The sequence below is a fragment of the Tribolium madens genome, unplaced genomic scaffold, assembly GCF_015345945.1.
Source record: "Tribolium madens isolate multiple individuals breed KSU strain unplaced genomic scaffold, Tmad_KSU_1.1 Scaffold_91;HRSCAF=231;Tcas5.2_LG7, whole genome shotgun sequence".
Taxonomy (NCBI): Eukaryota; Metazoa; Arthropoda; class Insecta; order Coleoptera; family Tenebrionidae; genus Tribolium; species Tribolium madens.
The window spans coordinates 12,174,443-12,194,658 of record NW_025401063.1 but is presented as its reverse complement, the minus strand read 5'-3'; the positions used below and the strand labels follow the sequence as shown (position 1 = coordinate 12,194,658).

At 29.5% G+C, this 20,216-nt stretch overlaps 1 protein-coding gene across 3 annotated transcripts in view; it reads left to right on the top strand.

The window, feature by feature from the left end:
- The window catches only part of LOC123010617 (mesotocin receptor-like), a 72,979-nt gene that overhangs the window by 33,258 nt on the left and 19,505 nt on the right, over positions 1 to 20,216 (top strand). Inside the window, exon 1 of one of the 3 annotated variants that reach the window (XM_044407648.1) lies at positions 10,845 to 10,938. The exons of the other annotated variants lie outside the window; for them this stretch is intronic. The gene's annotated coding sequence lies outside the window, so the exon portion shown is untranslated. Of the gene's footprint in view, positions 1 to 10,844; positions 10,939 to 20,216 lie in introns of those variants that run through there. 3 annotated transcript variants of the gene reach the window in all.

Genomic DNA, 20,216 nt, shown 5'->3' with positions numbered 1-20,216 from the left:
CTTTTTCAATTTTTTTTACTAAAATTGAATCAAACCATACATTCATGAGTTACAGAGTGTTCTAATAAAATCAAACCCCGCTAATTTTGTTTTTAAAAGGGACATTTTTTGACGCAATTTTAAAGCACCCTCACTAACCTTTTAACCTCTATGCCACTTAACTCTAAAGTGTCAAATAGCACTAACGCACTAGTGATACATAAAATGAAAACACTTTTAAAAGCTGTTTTTCAAAATGAAATGATTTTTTCTATACATTCATAATATATCGGCAAAAAAAAAATTTGCAGCAGTCAGTATGAACAAAGGAAATATAGAACTATTGCACTTTTTTATTGTAAAGAGGATTTTTTATATTACAACTCTATGTATTAGTTACGTTCCTACAAAAATGTCCGTTATCAAGAAGTCTCCGCAATGTAGAGGATGTTTTGCTGTACAAAATTCCAATTTGATTCGCAATTTTCGATATATAGGTTTGCTATAGGTACAAACAGCCTGCTTAAATTAATAAACATTATTGAAAGTTATGAGTATTAGTGTCTATTCTCTTCAAACTATTTGTGTTCTTAAATATTTATTTTTTAATCATTTTGAATTCCTTACTGTTCAAAAATATGCTAGGAAAATTATTACATTACCGTGAGTTAATTCTCAATGACATTCATTGGGAACTTTTGTGACATTACAAGGGTTCAGAGGTCACAGTGTCACAAAACTCTTCAATCAAAATAATGTATTGTTGCAATATACCATGATCCAATTATGATAAGACCATCATTTAAAGCTGTCGCTCGGAAACATCTTTTACATTTGACGTTTCGGTTGAACTCTAATACATATTTAAAATCCATAAATAATTTTTATAATAATCGGGTAATAACCCTGAGACTTGTTATTTTAATAAACATGAGATATTAGTTTAGGGAAATTAGTTATTCACAAGTTCGGCAATGCTGCCGGAAATTGTAATCATTGGAGGATGATTTCGCAGCATCCTGAAGAAAATATGTTGATAGTTTGTCGATAATAGGCCGACCTCATGTTAATTCCAAGACAATACCTTTTAGCTATTGTGACTACAGATTTACGTCATTTCAAATAATTAAAGAACGCGAAAGATAGGAGTACAAAATAAACATGAAGAGAGAATTTTAATGTTTTATAAAGCATTAATAAAGTTTTGTTTATCTTTAAAGTCTAATTTTAATAAAATTATAATAGTACATTATATTATAAGTGATAGAAATGCATCATTATACGCGAATGAGAATTTTAACCGACGAGTGCGCTTGCGCACGAGTGGGACACTTCTCACGAGTTTCATAATGGCATTTCGATCACGTGTGATATACGATGTTTTATCTTACAGGTGCGACTATCCAAACAATGAAGTTTCATTCAAGTAAAATATTCACCTATAAAAATATAATAGTATAAATATAATAGTAAATATAATATAATAGTCAAATTTACTCACTTGTGAGTACTTTTTCTCCCCTGTGAATAATATTTAATTTCTATCACCGAAAACAATGGTCTAAGGTAGCTCAAAAACTCAACCTGTAAGATAAAGTTCTTAATATGTGAAAAAAAGATTTTAAACATTTCATTATAACCTTTTACTCTAATAAATTAATATTCGTATCACAAGTATGTAATTCTCTCACAGTACACTTTTGTTCAAAAAAAGCGTACACGTATTGAGGACTATTGTCAATGGGATATATCGAGGGAGTAATGGTTGTCTTCTGGGGCAAAAAATTTAAACGCATTAAAATCTCTGAGAAAGGATTTAGTTACAGGTTTCTAAGTAGAAAGAACGATTAAAAGATAAGTTTACAATATGGACAATCCAGTTAAAATCAGGCTCACTATTACTTGTACGTTTTTTTTTTTTTTGAATAAAAGTGTACTTCTATATTGATGAAGTGTTAATTATCAATCGACTTGAACAACATTAAAGACATGCGTGCATTATTCAAAATTATAACTTTTATCCACATACGTCAGAAAAATGAAGCTTGTATGACTAAATGACACCTTTTTTTACCTTTCGGACATGGGGTAAAAACACTGTTTTTTAGTCTAATCGTTTTTCACATTTACCTGACATTTACTATGACATTTACCAATGTTGTACCTTTCTTGTCTCTTTCGCTGCTTCAGCATTTTCTGGAGAGGTATGTACAATGTAGATTATCAGCATTCGATATTTTGCACCATAAATTACACTAGTTATTCACTAATTAAATCAATCAATACTTTTCACATGAAACACCGTATGTTTCTTGGCAGTTTTTGGATGTAGCTTTTTATTAGAATGTTTTTAAATTACACTTTTATTGGTCGATTTTGGTTAATTTTAGAAATAATTTGATTTTTTTTTGACGAAACGTAAGTACTCTTTTTAAAATTTTATTACACAAAAAATAAGACAGTTAGAAATTTCTTTTCACAACTGCAAAGAAAAAATACACACTTTAAGACTATAACAATTTTTTAGTATGTTGCATTTGTACAGATAAAAAAATGAAGAAGTTTATTAAAAGTTAAATAACTTTAAAAAATTAAATGGAACCCTTTTTTGTTTCTACGTCTAAGAGATTATTAAATTATCTTTCAAAAAACATTTTCATTTAAGTTTCTACAATTAAAAAGATATTTAACTATAAACATTTTAAAAAATTAATCATAATTTCAATAGCCAAGAAATGCACATTTGCACAAGATATGCAAAAAATATTACTCAATAATCACATTTATGTTGCACTGAATGAATCACATTATTTTATATTTTTACAATAAAACAATTCGAATTTCACTATTTACAATCCCTGGGCGAATCCCAAATAAGTGATCCGTGGTGGAATTACTGTGATTGCCTTGATCAAAAAGGGCTCATTTTAATGATAGACATTGTTGTGACAATTAGCATTTAAAGTTAAATATTTTTTATTCTTCGACACTGTCAAAATTTACGGTTTTTCTCCCGTGTAAGGAAGTTTTGACAACTGTTTGGCATTTCTCAATACAAAACGTCAAATTATTTTTAACAGATTTAAAGCAAGTTTAAGCCTTGTTGACTCTAATTCGAAGAATAAAATGTTGCATTCAACTCGTTTGAGTGTAAATCGTACGCTTTATTCCACCTCGTGGATGGTAAACCACTCGTTACACTCGTGGTTTAAAAATCCACTTGGTCAAATAAAGAGTCCGATTTACACTCAAACTCGTCGAATAAATAACTATTAATTCATCACTTCTAGACATGAAAAGTATTTTAAATAGACAATTTATCAATCTGCGAAGTGATCCAGAAAAAGTGTGTCTGTTGGTAACAGATTTAAAAGTATTTTTGTAAATAATTTGCAACTTCTTATTGAATCCTCTTGATATGGGAATGTTACAAATAAAAGTTTGGTGTATCGGGTTAAATTGTGTTTAATAATTTGCCACACGCCAACCGGATACGGTTTAGTTTTTTAAATACTTCATGTACAATTCACAACTCACAATATTGTATCGTAACTTATTTTTGGGACACGCTGTATAGTTGAAAATAATTTCAGGCGATGCACTAGATTAGTACATATTTGTGAATTGCTTATACAGTGTGTTTCAGAACTCGGGCTCTACAGAAAAATGCCATATGTAAGGTAAGATACCAGGAACATGGAAAATATGTTGCAAAAATTCTATGTATAAAAATTTAGAAATTATGGCAGTTTGCACTTTGACTCTATTTATTTCTATTGGAAAAATAGTTTTCCAAGTTTGTTTGCTACAGGCTATTAGAAAAGGAAACACGAAAGCTGTATCCTAAATTGTAACTATGTTTAACGTTATTTGTGGCTTTTATTGGCAAAAATTTTTGTACAATTATATACAAGATCATCAGTAACATTAAATAGGCATAAAAAAATGTTAAATGTTAAAAAATAAATGGCAAAATTTTTGACAGATAGAATTTTTTTCATGTTTCTGCTATCTTATGTCTTACTTACTTGGAATTCTTCTCTGGGGTGCGAGTTTTGAAACACTTTGTATACACTTTTTAAAGTTTTAATATTCAAAGGTAAATAATGGACATACATACATACTCCTTCGTATATACAGAGTCTCCCACGATACAGATGTCTTAACAAGTACCTAATAATGAGCCTGGAATTTTTTTTTGAAGTAACCAACATTACAATTCAAAGATAACGTGGATATTAAAATATTTGGTTTTGATTAATTAAACATAAGTGATCGTATTTTTATTTTTTACAAAGGTTATAATTAGAGCTCGTCTATTTGATATCGCGCTGCATACCAATAAACGTGCAGTCTTACAAACTTTTTTTATAGTATATTAATCATTTTTCATAAATGAGAATCATATGTATAGGTTTTTTCGTCATTGCTAAACATTTTAGTAAATCTCACCAAGTCAACCAAGGTTTTACGTTTTATAAATCAAAATGCTGTCTGGTTATTTATGTTTAATTTATTAAAACTAAATGTGTATTATAATTTCCACGTTATGTTTGAAATTTAATGTTGGTTATTTATTCATTACCTATCCATTATTCAATTCGAGTTCATTCTATTTGAAGCATTTGTAGTGTTGTTTAAAATGGCATTTATAAAAGTCTAGGTACTACGTATACTTACTACGTATTACAATATTTACTCCTGGTCCACTTCAAACGCGGAGTAGCAAAATTTACAAAATAAGCGACAGAGACAAATTATTAAAAACATTCGTCTTGTTTTTTATTGACATACATACTTATTTCTTCACAAATTTATTACATACTTTGCCTAGAAAAGCAGCAGCAGCGCTCGCAATTGCGTACACCAGAAACACTTTAAAATAATAAGTGTTCATTTCAAGCTGGATTTTAAGCTTCTTCTTCAGCGGGTGGTTCTTCAGGAGGGGCTTCCTCCACTTGCATTACTTCCGGTTCTTTGACCTGAGTTTCTCCTTCGGAATTTTTATTTTTGAAAGCCTCAGTGTGTGACACAACACACATTGCAAGTCCTATGATAATAAAAATGATGGCAAATGGATGTAACTGGCATTTACACTTCATTACGAATTTATAAAGCACAAACAAGTTTGACACATAAAACTTGACAAAATACCTACATACGCGATTATACCTAATCAGTTGAACAGAAAGTATGGAACTACATATTTTTAGTTAAATACGAGTATGTAGTTATTTATACAAAACGATAAAGAAATTATTTATCTACTAGTGAAAGAGTTACACTTGAGTGCAAAAAAACGCAAATTGTCAAAAACAAAATTGTCAAATTTTTACATAGTGTGTTGTTCTCAAAAAGTTTAGAAAACTATCAAAAGAAATGTCGTATTTCGTGGTTTTGACAGTGCAGTGTCATAGTCAGTGTTAAAACGAAATGGAAAAACATGTAACAACTTGATAGAAGTTTGGAAGATGCCTGACAATTATGAAATTGTGAATTGTGACAAAAACAACATCAAAAAACAGGCCAAATTACATTATAAAAAAAAATTGCTGAAGCACTGATTTAAAGAAATCCACATAGAAAACGTCTGAGGCCGTATGGCAAAAGAAATGTCTAAGCTGAATGTCAGGCCTCCTACTGCAGACGAAGTATGGCAAGTTGTGCAAAAGCTTAGCGAACAATAAAACTTATGTCACGTAGACTAATTGAGTTGCTATCTTTATTGAAATTGTTGTTGTTAGATTGTTGAGACTTGCCTTTTTCTGTAAATTTATGAATAAAAGTTTATAAATTGTGTTTGTAGTAATTGGTAATGGTTGTGTAATAGGGCAAAAAATTTAAACATATTAAAATTTCTGAGAAATACATCGATGAAATCCAGCTATCAATATGGTTTTAGTTATGGTTTCTAAATAATTAAAAGATAAGTTTACAATATTACAATCCAGCCAAAATTGGGCTCACTACTTATACGCTTTTTTTTAATAGAAGTGTACGTGTGTTTCATGGGCCATAACTCTAGAGCAAAACTATAGCAATAAAAAAGTTTGATACTTTTTAAGGGTTTTAGTAGTACCTATTTATATATCATTGATTTTTTTAATTTACCAAACCTTTTTCCACAAAATATTATAGTTATTTACATATTCAGAGCTGTTAAGAAAGCCATAACGACCAAGGAAGTAGTTTGAGGTCCGATGAAGGAGGGCCTTAATCCTTAATCCTCTCACTGGCGTTATGGCTCTTAACAGCACGTGATACGTACAGTTGTGGAATTACAATTTCGGGCAGTATTTTTCTGTCACTTCAAAAATTTCACTGTAAACTCCCTTTTACTGTCATCATGATTGACAATTGACAATTAAACTTTTCTGTCAGTCACGCTATTTTTGAAAGTAAATAGTTAAGTCAAAATGACATAAACATGAGAAGAGTAACAAATGATGTTATTAATGTAAAGGTTGTTTTAGAGTTTACATTGTGAAAATGACAATACTGCTCGAAATTTTATTTCCGTAACTGTAAACAACATTGGTCAATATAAAAAACGCTTAAGCGCAAGAACAGGATTTTTACTTCATGGCTGAAAGGTAAAACTTGTACTTTATGACATTTAGTCATCAAAGTTGTCACATTTGGGGCGTTTGCAGATTTATTTTGTATCAAATCTGCTGAATTAAAAAAAAACTTCAGATAAAAATCTTCTTTATCCACTAGACGATAAAAAACTGATATGTATATCTTCTATAATACTAGGTACACAGGTGCGCCAGAACTTGCGCCTTAGAGAAAAATATCAAATGCCGGCGGCAATAGGTCGCCAAAAAGTGCAGCCAAAGAAGTAATTTTTTGTTTCTATAAGTAAGTTGCGAGACTCTTAATTCCACCAATCCCAGAAGGGCACCTCAGGGTGTGATTGAAAAGTTATATCTGTGGCTAGGTTACAAAAATAATACCAGTTTGTCTAAAAGTTTCAAAAAATAGCTGAATTACTGTAATTTTGACGATTATTAATTTTCTGTCATGTTGTTGCCATAACACGCTATTTTCGAATATTTTTCTCGCTGAAGATGCTGTGTTTAAAAAATATCACATGTTTATTTTGAAAATAAAACTGCTTTACTCGAAAACAACAAAATTTCATTCTAGATACATGATCACATTTTTTATACATTTTAATTTTTATTAATAATTTTTTTTCTGAAGGCAAATGATTTATAAAAAAAACGAATGATTCCTTTTTTTTCACGTAGTATGTATGTACATACAAAGATGTAAGGAATTTTTCATTTAAAATATGCATTTTTATTCAGAGTTTTCAGTAAGTTTATTTTACCAGAGTTGCTGTGTTGTGCTTAAACGAAGTGTCTTCTTTCTGGAACTTCAATAAGGTCTGGTTAACAGTTATCTCGGCTTTGTTTGTAATTTCGCCGAATATTCAGCATGTTTCTCTTGATATGGCAACTACAATCAAATTAACTTTTTCTATTTCGGTGTCACAATGAGCATTTTATGTATCTGAAAACAGTTGCATAAAATGCAATTTTTGTGACATTGTTTTTTTGGCGACATTTTATGCAATACTTTGGCCATCCCTGGTAAGAGACTGTCGTTTTTTATGTGAGAAATTGTATTTTACCGAAACTAATGCGATTTAAGCCATTTTCCAGCAATTTGGGTACCGCATACGTCAAATGTCAAAAATTTTAACTGACAAATATAATAAATTCAATTTAAAAAGAGCCCAATAGAAAAAATAATATATACAAGGTGATTCTTTTAGAGCCTACATTTGAAACTTTTTAACTTCTAATGCAGATAATAATTTGAAACTTTGTACACAACCCAAGTCGACTAGTCTAAGTTCAATTAAATTATTTTCAAAATGGCTGAACTTCCGGAACTACGATAAATTGGCGCCAACTTTGAAATTTTAAATGGTACCCACTTAATTTTATTGCATTGTTGAATTCTCCTCTTTAAACTAAGTAAAATGTACCAAGTTGTTAGTACCTATCTGTCATAGTTTTTGACATATGTCAATTTTTTGGTCAAAATTTTCACTTGCAGGGGTTCATTCAAAACATCACAGCTCTTGAACCCTTTGCGATAAGTGAATATTTTTTTTGCATTCGATAACCAAAGGTTCGAAAAGTATTCTAGAATTTTCAAAATTGTCAACTGTCAAATTGCAAGGCTAGTATGATTTTTTGAAAATTATCATTACCAAACCGCTATAACTCAGTTTTTTCAAATGAAATGACTCTATTTTCTCAACGGCAATCAAAAGTACATTAACTTGTAGAGGGACTTTTATCAACATGTCCTATACCTAAATAATCACGAAAAACATGTTATAATTTTTATTTATATATACCATAATAATTATATACCATAATTAATACAGATGTTCGATATGTTTACCATTTGTAAACATTCCAAAACTCGATGGTGAACTGATTGAGTGGCTTCCATTATTTCATGTGGTTGAATATTATTAAATGCCGCCTCAATCCTTGCCTCAATTCTTCGTAATTCCGAATGGGTGTTGTGTAGACTAAATCTTTAATACGTATTGATCATTTTCCAAAGCCTACGTGATTGACTATAAAAATAAAAAACAAAAACATGTTTTTCGTGATTATTTTAGAAACTGTAAGAGATGGGTATAGGACATGTTGTTAAAAGTCCTTCTAGAAATCGATGTACTTTCGCTTGCCGTTGAGAAAATGGGGTCATTTTATTTGAAAAAACTGAGTTATAGCTGTTTGTTAAATATCATTTTCAAAAAATCATATAATTTGCAATTTGACAGTTGACAATTTTGAAAATTTTAGGAAACTCTTCGGACGTTTGGTTATCGAATGCAAGAAAAATTATTTACTTATTGCAAACGGTTCAAGAGCTGTGATGTTTTTAATAAACCTCTGCAAATGAAAATTTTGAGCAAAAAATTGACATATGTCAAAAACTATGATAGATACCTAAGTACTAACAACTAGGTACATTTTACTCAGTTTGGAGAGGAGAATTCAAAAATGCAATAAACATAATTGGTTACCATTTAAAATTTCAAAGTTGGCGCCAATTTCTTGTAGTTCCGGAAGTTCAGCCATTTTTAAAATAATTTAATTGAACTTAGACTGGTCGATTTGAGATGTGTACCAAATTTTAAATTTCTATCTGCATTAGAAGTTAAAAAGTTTCTAATATAGGCCCTAAAAGAATCACCTTGTATGTAGGTACTCTTTTTCATATTAATGTGCATCCAGTAGGTTGCAGAAGTCTAAATGCATCCTTAACTGAAAAGCTAATTCATACAAAAAGTGTCATTAATGTCATTCAGAACAAATTTAATCACATCAATAATGACAAAAATCTTTATGTTTGCTACCCTATATTAATTACGTTGTTAATTTTAGTTATTTTTTTGCTACCTGGGGTAAATAAATATTTGCAACTTGTAGGCAGTGGGTGTATTACTTACTGATCGATTTATTTACTGTCTGAATTATCTTTTCTAACTTTTGAAGTCCCAGAGTGGATCAATTCAATTTAGGGTTAAATCTATCCACCGAGAGGAAATACTTTTATTCGTGTGAAATAAACCGGATTTTTGAAAATGTTTTATTGCTTTAGTAAAAAATTATTAAAAATACAATAAATTTCAAACAAAAGTAAACAAAGATTAGTTACTCCTGATATTGTGCTTTGTTTTCGGAAACTTTAAAAAGTCGAAAGACTTCAAGATTGTGTTTCTCTCAGGTTATATAAAGTTGCACGAGTTTCACCAAAGAAAGTGATTTTTTTTAAATCAACGCATTTGCTCAAATTTTCATTTTTATTCCTTCCTGTAGTCATTCGAATCGCAACGCTTTTACTTGTGATTTTAAACGGGTAATTAATTCCTTTGCACTTCTGATACTAATTTCGTTTTGCAGATTTAACTCCTGTTGAAGTATCACACAATTAAAACATTTTAAAAATTCTCTATACAAGTTCTACAATACAAACTTGAGTACCCACATTATCCACATCTGTTCTAGATATTTCTCAAAGTATCTTATGTTTAATTTACCAAAATTTGGCGTATTTAGGCTTCTGTTTATATTCAGGCTTAAAAGTAGCTATTGATTTATGTGATTGGAACAAATATTGTGGTTTTCAGACAATAAGTATTATCCCTAATATAATTGAAACATTTTATAGTACAAAAGCCGATAAGAATTTCTAGCTCTGAAACTGTTGACTAGAACAATACCATTACATTAATCCTTTTGTATCTCTTTCAAATTTGTGTTACAAACGGACCACTAATCATGTTTGATTAAATAATTGAGAAACGACAACGCAAATATAATAATTGATACAGAAGTTATTAAAAATTCTCTCATTCTTATTTTTTTCCTAAATTTTTAAATGAGATTCGTAATGGATAAGGAAATTAGCTTTATTACCAACAAAGCTTAATTATAATTAGGTACTTGAATAAAACTTTAAATTCATTTTTAAAATGAAAATTACTATTATTCTAACAAGTGATCAATCAACACATATTTATTACCACCGCTTGCTTTAAATAGGTAAATAAAACACTTAAAACTGACATCCTCTTGTGGGATTTTGCGGTTGTCTTCATTCCCCATCTAAAATTCATCTAAATTGTGCACTTTGTTGCTAATTAGCAATTTTAATAATTACTAATTAGAGACTACCTACCTCTTGATTAAAAAACAGCGCCACTAATTTATCCAGAAACCCATATTTCTGTCTACATGTTTAATTAATTAATTAGCTTGAAAAATCCCGTTTAATAATTTTTATAGTTTAATCTACAAAAATCAATTTCATTCTTTCAGATGCCGCAGACTAACTATCAAAACTGGTGAAACTTTCCCTGATTTAAAAGCCAAGGATAAAAATCTATTTTTTAAATTCCAGCGAACAGTTATTGAGGTGGGTTAAGTGTTCTCGATCAAGGTTTGAATCAAAACAAATAAAAATAGCAACTCTGTGTAAACAATTAAACCACGATTTCTTATAACTATGACATACAAAAACAGTCTGCTTTTTATGTAATAATGGAAGTTACAAAATTGCACTGACATTTTTATGGAAACATGTGGATGTGCTTCTAACGATGGCAATATGCCATTAATCTTGTTGTCACGCAAACTGCTAATAAAGTCTTTATTTGTTCATTTTCTCGAAGTCTCAATTTTGCAGTGCAAAAGAATTTATTACTAACGTAGTGTAAAATTAGATTATCCTGATGGCACCATTATCCACCAACAACCGATATTTAGATAGTATTGTATTACAAAAATAAAAGTTTTAGTGTGACAAAAACGTTTATCACGTAATCGAACCTCAATAAAATGGATATGGTTCTTTTCGGATTCACCATTTATATTTATACGAAATTTTATTTTGTTGTTATCATGCATTTTGGTTCACTTATTTCGCTCTTGTTAATTTCTTTCCCATAATAGGAATACCGAATTATGAAAACGTCTTATTTTCCTTCGACCTCCGATGTTTTCACATTTACAGTAATCGCTCATTTGTTTCCTGGGATTCATTTCTCAGAAACCTCATTTACGTTTTGATGGTTTGATTTTGATTTATTAATAAGCAGGGGCCGATTGCTTCTATTTTTTTTTTGTACGATTGGTTATTAATATACACGTGTCAATTTTTCAGTGTTATAATACTACATGTATAGTAAAATCGTTTTCATAAGACCTACTAAAAATTTTATGACACATTATAAGGGATTAACCAAACAATGGCTTGAATTTGTAACCCTCCATAAATGACACGTTCCTTTGCAAGTGTTGCTGCACCCACTAGAACAAAACAGGGCCGTATTTAAAACTAAAGTAGTGGTAGAGTTTTACCAAGCTATTATTAAAAAAAAAATCATCTTTAATTAATAATACCTTGTTAATAACCACCTGGCTTTTTTGAATTTCTTAAAATACTTGACTTTAATAATAACAACTGCATCAAAAACTATTAAAACATTTCAAGTATTTTAGACAAAAGAAAGTAAGTTATCCGGCCCTGTTAAAAAATTACCTGTTTCAGGGTCCGGGTGGGTTCCACCCTCTGGTTTACTCTTAACAATACCGCATTTAACTTAAAAGTAATAAAAATTTTAGTAGGCCTTATGAAAACGATTTTACTATACATAATTGTTAACGATTACTTTATTTATTGAGTACCACTCAGGTGAAATAATTTGCATGTAATAGAGACCGACAATAAAATATTTACGACATGCAAAATCAAACAAAGTGAGAGATAATTTGAAATATAGGTACAGATAATTTGAAAAATACATACCTAATACAAAATAATAATACAAAATACAGTTAATTTGGAAATAGTTTTATAAAAAAAATTTGCCCCATTTTTGAAAGCCTTGTACAAAAATACAAAAGAAGGGACGAATATGATAGCATAGAATTAAACATAGGTAAGTCTGAAATTAATTTCTCATTTATTTATAGCTGAGCAGACACCTAAACCTAAAAGTATAAGCCAAAAATTAAACATTTATAGATTTCTTGTTTACATCAATACTTTTTTGCTTATTTGCCAAAATTGAGTTAAAAATAAAAATTGCCAACCGAGCAACAAAAACTTTCATAACGTTTGGTTTTTCTGCTCCACTAGGTGGAAAAGCTTTCTAAATTAAATTATAACTTTATCGTTTTATCGTTGTACAACTTTACCCCTTGTTTCTGATCCTTTCAACAAAAGCTTTCTGTTTGGTCCTTCTGGTTATACTACACCTATAGAATAACTCCCACTATGTTAGCAGAGTTACAATAATACAACAGGGTAAAATTTCAGTAATCTTTTGATTTTGCTAAAGACTCCACAGGTGTTTATTTATTGTTGGTTCTGTTTCATGTTTTATTCATTCGTATATGCACAATTTTTGAATAAATCAATATAAAAATTTCTCACATGCATTTCCTACAAATGAATTCGAATCATTTAATTAAACAGAATTCAAATTACGTTATTTGTGTTGTATGGTAATGAAATGTCACATAAGTCATAAAGTTGTACCTCTTTTAAAGTCTTTCTCCATGACCCTGCTGCGTTTAAGAAATCATACGTAATTTGTTTATATTTTGAAAAACTAGACAAATTCAGTGATTTGTGGATTTTCCATTAAAATAAATCATTAAATATTTTATTGTCAGGCAAAAATGTTTTTCAATAATAAATTTACTTCACCTTTTTTAGACCTAACTGAATCAAGAAAAATTACTCTTTTAGTTTTTTGTTCACTAAAACTCATTTCTCTCATAATAATCTGTCATTAGAAATGTGCATTTTATGTAGTTTTTCACCCTTCAACTAGCTTTTGACAACTTTTTTTAAGGGTTGAAATACAAATTTTAATCTTATTCCGAAGAGACTTAGGATCGGTTTATAGAAGGCGAATTCCGAATTAATTCTGTTGTCGGGGATGTTTTCTCTACAAAGACAAATGTCTACGGGTAGCACAGCGAGCCGCGAAAACGTTCCCGTCTGGGTGAAGGGACAGTCGCTTGAAAGTACGGGGAAAAAGACCTTTAAAATTGTAGTGAAGTCCGCTGTTCATTAACCATTTGTAAACGAGTTTTCTTATTTGTTTAAAAGATTTTCATAATTCGTTGTTAAAAGTTAATGTAGGTACGGATTAACCCGTGAATTTGAGCACCTGAATGGTTCAATTTGGTCACGTTGTCAGTTAATGTCACATTTTATTGCAATTTACTTAATAACGCTTCTATAAATCTAAATGTTTTATTCGAATAAAAATAAAGTTTTCAAAGTTTAAGAGTCAGTTTATAGAAGCGTCATAAAGTTAATTACGTACAGTCAAACGTCAGATTAACTTGCACAGATTCACGGGTTAATCGCGCATTAACTTTTAACAACGAATTAATTTTTAATTTACCATCTATAAGCCGACCCTAAATACGATTACGTATTTAATGACATGACTGGAACAATTTAAAATTAAAACAATGAAAAATTCTCAATAATAATTTCGACATGTCGAAAATTGTATTATTTCTGGGGGACAAACAAGCAAATTTAAGTTGAATTTTTGAAATGAAACAGATACAAGTAAACAAAGTTTTACAATCGTATATCTATGTATCTCCGACAAAGAATCTATATGACACTAAGCATCGAATGACATTTTTTCTTTTAAAACATTTTTTCGTCGCTAGACCCCTAGACCTTAGAATTTAAATACATTGCATGTGTGTGTAAAACAAGATGAATCACAAATTATCGCATTGACAGATAAATTAAATTAAATCACCGTGAAAATATGAACTTGAAAACGGTCTGATTTGATTAAATTTGTTTACAGAAAAACTCGATGTCGCCATGTCTACATTTAAATTAAAATTTTCGATATTAAAATTTAAATTGCTAAAAAGGTTTGAATGCCCGTCTAATGTTTTTAATAATTTTGTATTAATTAATTTTTAATTAATTTTTCAAAGAAATAGACCAAAAGAGCATGTGCTCCAATTTTTAAGAAGAGTCTGCAAATTTTATAATGGGATCAAAAATTAAACTGAGCATAGGTATCACAAAGGGTCCAAACGTTTGATGGGCTAATCCGACGTATGACAAATGAGCAGCAACCCACGCACTTCATTTCCACCAAGGGTTGAAAATTAATAAATTAAATTCAACAATTTTTACCGGTAACTTCTCTTGTGTGTACTACGTGTCCATAAAATGAAGTGCCGAGGGATATACTTGTAATTTAAGGTCGCAATAAATCCACTGAATTAAATTTTGCTTTGTAAGATATTTGAATACTTGAATATACTATATGATTTTTTGCTGCTGTGTTGATTTTCAAAGCTTTTAAGTTATGATGTTGTGAATTATAATTGTTATAAAGTGGATGGAATAATTGATTGGGGTAGAAGCTGAAACCGGTCCTACGTCGCGCTTTACGTCACTTGTATCGTAATTTGCATTGATATTGTTGTAATTGTAGATAATTATAAATAAATTTGTAGACATTATATTTTCTAAATTAGGGCTTAAAATTATTAAATATAATGGCTTTAATTTGATTGAAATTACTATTATTGAGTGCGCGTGTGTGAATAACTTTGGTAAACATTTCATAATTAGATGCTACAAACTATCAATTTTCCTATGCGTAAGTGCATTATTTAAATACAGGGGGTGCGCAAGAACTCGCGCCCCAGAGAAAAGTGCCATATAAGGTAAGATACCAGGAACATAAAAAAATGTTAAAAAATTTTATCTATAAAAATTTCGAAATTATGAGCTCGGAACGCAACTTTAACCATTAATTAAAAAAACTACTAGCTAAAAAAACAATTTTATTAAATTAGAGGTTATTTTTAGATCAAAATCTTTAATTAAAAAATTCAAAAAAAAAAATTCCAGAACTCGAAAACTAAAAGAAATTTTGAAAAATGTTATTCTTGATAAATGGTCACATTTTAATTGTACTTTACGCTACACTAATTTTTTTTTGTAAAGTGCTTAGTTTACGAAAAAAACGCTTGGTTCCATACTTTTTATTCACCTGGTATGTATTATGAAAATATAGTTGTGCTGAGTTCGAACATATTATGACGTCTATAACACACATGTGGTTTATAATCTATAACTAAAGTGTGTGTTATACTTTAAAAAGTATTTTTGAATAAAGCTGGAAGAACTTGTTTATGTAATCAATTTATTAACATTATTATTAACACTCACATTCTCACATTTACACCAAGTTAAGTAACTAAAACACTAATGCAAAACACATTTTAGCCAAAATCGACTTCTAAATTTCGTTGAGTTTTCACATGATAGTCGCAGTCGGTGACATTGAAATGTCAAATTATTTTTTAATTAAGTGAATAAATCTAGGATTGGTTGGGGATAAAACGATGTATTGCATTCATGTTTTAGCCACCTTTTATCCACTTGAGAATATTAAACACTTGGACTGTTGCTCTCGTGTTTAAAAATTCAAAACTGCGTGGATAAAATGTTAGAAACTATATTTTTTGTTTATATTTTGCTTATTCACTATCCAATTACTTGAGTCAACGTCTACGCTATTTTAGAGTTTATTATTTTATTCTTCGATGCTGTCAAAATTTACGGTTTTTCTCCTGTGTAAAATTGTTTGGCATTTCTCAATACGAAACGTCAGATTATTTTTAACAGATTTAAAGTAATTTTAAGCATTGTTGAGTCTAATTCAAAGAATAAAATGTTGTATTCAACTCGTCTTCGTTTAAATCGCTTCATATATTCCACCTGCTCGTGGATGACAAACCACTCATGATTTAAAAATCCACTCCTGAAATAAAGCGTCCGATTTACACACAAAGTCGTCGAATAATTAATTGTAATAATTAACAAATACATCTTTTTAATTGGTATTGTTTCTACTAAAGTCCGTTTTCAACAAAAATAACTATAAAATTAAGTTTATCTTGTTAAGTTTTGTCGTTGCAACCTTCTCAAAATGGCAACCTTCAAAATCTTTCAAATGTAGTTCAATATTCTGTATACAGTCCACAAAACATCTAAAACTTTAGAAAATCTATCATTACCCTTGGCTATATAAAAGCTTCCAAGTGGAATAGAAAAATCGTTTTCTTAACAGCATGTAAAAGCTCCTTTTACAAGTCTTATACATTGTCAAGCGAATCTAGTCAAGTTCGTGTTCTACTCGTCCGTGCTAAGTTTTGACTGAACGCCTTCTAAAAGCATAATTGATGGTTAAAAATTATTAAAAAGATAATTTTTTATATATGGACACTATGGATTTATGTCCTGCTGGGATTTGAAGTTTTAAATTCTAGAACGTATAACTGCAACTGATTCTAAATTGGGGTTAGTTGAAAGCAGAAGTTATATTTTATATTATATAAAATATTTATATATTTTATATATTATATATTTTATATTTTAACTCGTTCTTACTAGTGAGAAATTAAAATTTAAAATGGCGTTTAAAAAGTTATATTTTAAAGAAAAGTCACCACTTAGAAAATTGCTTATTGATCTAAGGAACTTGATTTTATATTATTTTTATTTCTGTTTAGATTTATATTACTGTTGTTTGTTCTCTTGTTATTGGACTTTAATTATTTCTTCTGCCTTTAAAATATCAAAAAATACATAGCTAATTATCTAATATTTTTTCAGGCTTGCAAACAAACCCCAATTTTAGCACACAATAGAAATATACTCCTAATGTATACATTTATTTTGATTCAATCAATCACGGCCCGTTTTATTAAATCACATTTATCTTTTTTGCTAAGCATTGGATAATCATCTTTTCTGCCACGTCTCATTTTTCATATTTTACCACTCCTGGGATTTTTTTTCTTTATTCAATGGATCCTTTTGGCCGCATCTGCCGATTTTTCGCCACCACTCCCACCGGATTACCCTTTTTTACATATCATGAGATATGTACTTATAATCTTATAAAAGTGAATTGCACCCATCTCAAAACCGCCCAAGCGATGTATATTCAACGATATTTGTTCAGGATTTATTGACAATGATAATAAAATTTTCACATCACTACAGGCATTGAATTTTTTCCATTTTTTTACGGACTTATTATCGCTCAAACCTTCTAATTTACATGATAATTAATTGTGACATTCAGAATGTTGAATTATTAGAGTAATATATGTTAAGACAATTAGTTGATAAACAGATCCATTAATTTTCCTAGATTATGTGTAATGACAGAAGAGGTTTAAGAGCGAGTGAGTTTGGCTATTGGCAACATTTCAAATTAGTGCAATGATAAATCTTCACTAGGACTAATTAAAATTTACTACATTACCACAAATTAAAAAAAAAAATATTTCATTTATTTTTTTATATGAGATTTAAAACAAGCAATTTTTAGACTAGTTACGTAAAATTCTTATTTTATAAATGGAAAAAATCACAGAACTTAAAAATTTTAATAAAACCTTTGTAACGAGTTAGTTGTAAAGCTTTTCCTTGTTTTGGTTCTGTTAATAATTTCAAGGGAAGAAATATAAACATTATACACATAATATAAAACTCACAATAAATAAAAATAAATGCTTATACACCGCAAGAATATCTGGCTTAGATTTTATTTTGTGTAAAATACGAGTAATCAATTATTATATCAATTAAGACACGAAACAATTCACTTGCTGCTATTACATACAACCTGTCATTTCCAACTTTTTATATATCTTACCTATCTTTTCCACAAGATGCAATAATTGTTTGTTTTACTATAAAGGAATGATTTCATCAGACGTTTTATCATTTTTTGTAAGACAGTTTTAATTAAGTATAACTTTTGCTTGAAAATGATACGAGTACAAAAGCGGGCGATTTATCATTTTCTTTGCGAATAATTAACTGTTTTTAAATTGAGTAAACAATCTTAAATAAGTTTCCCTTTTGTCTTATTTTTGTTTGAACGCAGTTTTAATTTGTCAATTAAATTAGGTCTCAAATATTTGAATTATGATATTGAATAATGCTTATTTTATTGTCTTACAACTTATTGTCTTACAAAGTTCAGTTAATTTATGTAATATGTAATTATTAATGATTTTAATCAAGAAGATGAATTGAGTTTTGTCTCGACTTTGAAACTTGACACAACTTTCGAGGCAGTTTAATACCACCAATCTTGATCAGAAAAATATTAATTTTTTTCATGAGAGGGGTGTTTCTGAAATTTTTTGCCGCAATCTATACATTGCAGCAATTTTTTATTTTAAATTTTGAAAACATTATAACTGAATCCACGATGGCTATTATTGTCTAGTCTTTTTAACATTAAACCAAAAAATTATTCCCCAAACGATACATGTTTTGTTATCGACTGGGTGCATGTTTAGAAGCCGATGGTGGACAATTCGAACACCTTTTACAATAAATTTTGTTATGTTATGTTATATAGAGTGTTTCACACAACTTTACAAAGCTTGCGCCTAATTTACGCACCCAAATATACAAAATTGTCAAAACACTAGATACAAAAAAGTGTTTCACACAACTTTACAAAGCTTGCGCCTAAATTACGCACCCAAATATACAAAATTCACAAAACACTAGATATAAAAGATACACATTTAATTCTTTAATTTTTGGGAACTCATAACAGTAGTTGTCAAACTAATCACTGTTTCGTTATTAGTCATAAACTGAAATTTTTCAGAAACATTATCACACTATCAAAAGACGGCATGTATATGATTGTAGTTTATTTATCTTAATTACTGACTAATTAAAAATGTTGTAATTTTTGAAAGGATGAACAAATTAGAGAAGATTATCCAATTTTTCAAAACTTATAATCGAGTTGGTATCGGAATATGTATTATTAATTGCAAGTTACAGGTGCAGGCCTCGTAAAATTATGTGAAATACCCTGTATATAATACATTTCATTTTTGTTTTAGACCAGGGTAACCTATAGAAATTTGGCGAGTTGTATGGTAAGACTGTGGCTAAATGACAATAAAATTGCCTAGCCTGGTCTAAAACAAAATGAATGTATTATACTTGAAAAAAAGTGATTTACGGTTAAAATAAAAGGAAAAAAAAGTGAATAATGGAGTGACGGAAATGCTTATATGTTGGTTTGTTTCAAAGGAAACATCACTCCTTGTTAATGTTACATGAGATCTTCTTGATTCGATTTGCTTGTTTTAACAAATATTGTAACTTCTACAAAGGTTAAATCCAATTACGAAAATTTACTTTTTAATTTAAAATCAGCAAAACTTTTTTTACTCACTTACTTAAAGCTTTCAACAAATTTCCATCATCGACTTTGCAAAAAAACTCTTGAATGGTGAAAACTTACGAAATCAATATTCCTTTAATCTGTTAATTAGCAGTGCCACGAAACCACAGAATTTTCAGCGAACATTTTCTTGTAAGTATGTGGAGGCCGCTAGATATAAACATATGTTGGAGTGAATAAATGCCGACCTTTCATCATTATTTTGAGATGAAATCCTTTCATTACCTTTGATTCTGAATTTACCCAATTACAATCAAATGAAATATGTCCTCCGCATTTATTCCGAATTTGTCGAGTAACCTGGAAACCTGAAAACCTGGAAACCTCCACGTGTTTTAGTTTTGAGGATTAGACGACATTCAAAAATAACCAAAAAGGTCAGAGGTATCAA